The following is a 3,808-nucleotide window of genomic DNA, read 5'->3' on the forward strand; positions in this document are numbered from 1 at the left end:
GTAACATAAAAAACACACGGCAAAAATAAAACACTCGGCGAACCACCGGTTTGCCGAGTGCCACCCAAAAAACACTCGGCAAACACCCAACAGGCACTCGGCAAACTTTGACACTCGGCAAACTGACACCCACATGACTTCCCCGTGCCGCCGGCGGCGCCCCTCCGTGACGGCCGTTAATGTTTGCCGAGTGTCAATATAGGGCACTCGGCAAAGGCACAGGTTTGCCGAGTGTCATGATGACACACTCGGCAAACCCTATAGTTTGCCGAGTGCTAGGGGGTACACTCGGCAAACTGTAGGGTTTGCCGAGTGTCTTTTCACACACTCGGCAAACATAATTTTTTTTCCCCCTCCTCCACCCTCCAAACTTTTTACACTCCACATGTATGGCAATTTGGCACTGCATGGTAGAAGATGGACTATTTTTTGACCTGTTTGCTATATTTAATCAATTAATTTCATTTAGAGTATTTTTTTGATTTAAGTCAAATTTGAACTGCAGGTGGTTGGAATAATGGAATAATATGAGTGAAAAAATCATATTCATGTTAGTGAGTCTAAATTGAGGTCTCACCCAGAAAATGAAAAGAAATTTCGAACATTTTGCTAAGGAAACACGACTACGAACGTGTGGCCAAATGATTGTTTAATTCTCAAAAATACAAACGAAGTTTGAAAATCATGAGATTTTGCAAGATGCTATGATTTTGTATGCAGAGGCCGTGGTAAAAAATTGATAAGATTTCGCACAAGTTTTGACATATGATGTTTAGAATTCGAAGCATCTCCGGAGAGGTTTCAGAGAAGTTCAAAGGATCCGGTAAGATTTTGAGATGAATCGATAAATGTAATTCTCATTGAGTCCAAATTTTTTTTTATAGGCTATAGAGAACATAGATAGGTTCATGTCAAATTTTGGGAAATTTTCAGATCCGTTTGGTAATTTTTATTCATTAATTGCACGTATATGAATTTAATAGATATAAATTAAATATGAGCTATAAATCCATGAAATAATGGTACAATATTACTTAAAAAATGGAATACGCAATGTTTAGTGAATTGGACTAGGTTTACACAAAGTTTACGTACTTTTAATTACTAAAAGTGTTGTTGCACATGCAATATAGGTAGGTGTTTGCCGAGTGCTAAGTAGGGCACTCGGCAAAGGGATGGTTTGCCGAGTGTCATAAATAGGGCACTCGGCAAAGTCACCCCGGGTCCACGTCGCAGTGTCAGTACGAAATTCGGGGAAAAAAATACTTTTTGCCGAGTGCCCCGGATGTAGCACTCGGCAAAGGGTATGCCGAGTGCGAGATGAAGGGCACTCGGCAAAGGTGACACCGGGTCCACGTGTAAGCCTCAGTACGAATTTCGGGGAAAAGAATACACTTTGCCGAGTGCCCATGATCTAGCACTCGGCAAAGGGTGTGCCGAGTGCTACATCACGGGCACTCGGCAAAGTTTTCGGATATCCTCCCAATCCCAATCGGCTAAGTCCTCACGCACACAACCACACATACACGCACGCGCCCGTCCCGCTGACCGCCCGCGCCGCCCGCCGCCGCCGCCGCCTGCCCCACGCCGCCGCCCGCGCCGCCCGCCCCACGCCGCCGCCGCCGCCCGACGCCGCCGCCCGCGCCGCCCGACGCCGCCCCGGCCCGACGCCGCTCCGGCCGCCCGACGCCGCCCCCGGCCCGCGCCGCCCGCGGCCGGCCCCGGCCGCCCGACGCCGCTCCGGTCGTCCCCGGCCCGCGCCGCCCGTGGCCGGCACCGGCCGCCCGACGCCGCTCCGGCCGTCCCCGGCCCGCGCCGCCCGCGGCCGGCCCCGGCCACCCGACGCCGCTCCGGCCGTCCCCGGCCCGCGCCGCCCGCGGCCGGCCCCGGCCGCCCGATGCCGCTCCGGCCGTCCCCGGCCCGCGCCGCCCGCGACCTGCCCCGGCCGCCCGACGCCGCCCCGGCCGCCCCCGGCCCGCGCCGCCCGCGGCCAGCCCCGGCCGCCCAACGCCGGCCCCGGGCGTCCCGCTGCCGGCCTGCCCCGCACACGCCCGCCGCCGGCCGGCCCCGACCCTCGGCTGCCCCGCGCCGTCGCCGCCAGGCCGCGCCCCCGCCGCCGCCCCGCGCCCGCTCCTCCGTCACCCCTCCGGTAAGTTTATGTTGCCGCTACACATCGTAAATTAGAGTATGCATGAAAATTGGAAATTAGAAATTAAATGTTGAAAATACTAGAGAGGTAGCATTTATTTTATAAATTAGAGGTATGTATTTAGAAAATTCGAGAAGAAGGAATAGTAGAAATTACAAAAGGTTGAAAATAATAGAGGTGTGGTTGTGGTTGTTGGCCATCGTGCCAACTCTTTGGTGAGATTGTGGTTGTCGGCCATCGTGCCATTTATTATGTTGCAGGTTTTGGAAACCTCCCCGTGCAGGGGAGATGCTGCCGGAATTTTGACTTAAATAGTGTTTTGTTTCTTTTGTTGCAGGAGAGGCTTACAAGGACCGTCCTCGACTCGTCACTTTGCAGGATAGCAAGGTGAGGCATGCTACACCTCTCTTTCGGTATAATGTTCGTATATCACGTAACCTAGTTAGGCGTCTCCCGTTCGAAAGAGATACGGTTGGAAATATGCAGATCTTTGCATATCTATAATCGTATCTATTTCGAATTGTCCACGTTTTTTGGACAGCCCGAGGATGTGTAGGTGGGTTTAGTATCCATGGTCTACTCCGACCCGAGATAAAATTTCGGCAGCACCTCCCTGTTGTTCTCTAGATACACAATCTCCTATCAAGGACGTGTATTTGGAGAACAGCGGGGAGGTGCTGCCGAAATTTTATCTCGGGTCGGAGTAGACCGTGGATACTAAACCCACCTACACATCCTCGGGTGGGATTAGGACCTATATTTACCTAGTAGACAATATAGGAGCGTGTATATGCCATGTGAATTTTGTATTACTTATTTAAATGGTAGAGGATGGAGGATCGTCAGTGGATGTACACGGGTCGCACTAGTCAGAATACGTTGACCAATGAATGGCTTGACAAGACGGATGCTTTCTTGGAACGGGCATTTGCAAGTGTCAATGGAGCTCGATCGACTTGGTGTCCGTGCAGCAAATGTGGAAACATGCGTCGGCAAACCAAGCTGGAGATGGGCAAACATCTGGTGAAGAACGGATTTACGTCAGACTACACCAGGTGGATCTACCATGGTGAATCTGACCGTGGGAGAGATGAGGTCTTGAGACAACGAATCGAGGAATTTGATGATGATGCCGGGGTGGGAGACATGTTAAATGACTTTCATGAAGCACACTTCGAAGAGGCACGTAGGGAGGAGGAGCCAGAGGCTACCGCTAAGGCTTATTACGAGCTTGACTATATCGACACGCGTGATAGTGATGATGAGACTTATGATCCAGCTAAGCCCGATCATGATGATTATTTCTAATACATGTATGATTCGTAATAATTTAGCTATAATTACTTGTAATTTGCATATATTTGTAATTATGTTTTGTTTGCCTATGCTGACTCGTGTACTCTTTTTCATTGCAGGTCATTAAGCAATGGTGGGCGGTATCAGGAAGCTCACGTCGATTTGCGAGAGACTGGCCGCGGCAGGGACTGGTTCAGGGTCAGGGTCACGTTCAGGGAGTGGTCGAGGGAGGCGTCGAGGCAGGCCTCAACGTAGGGTTGAGGAGGAGGAGGAGGAGGAGGAGCAGGAGGTGGTCCAGAGGCCTCGAGGGAAAGGTAAAGCGGCGAGGCCCCCGTCGCCTGAACCTGAGGTGGAGGAGGAGGA

The sequence above is a fragment of the Setaria viridis genome, chromosome 1 (assembly GCF_005286985.2).
Source record: "Setaria viridis chromosome 1, Setaria_viridis_v4.0, whole genome shotgun sequence".
Classification (NCBI taxonomy): Eukaryota; Viridiplantae; Streptophyta; class Magnoliopsida; order Poales; family Poaceae; genus Setaria; species Setaria viridis.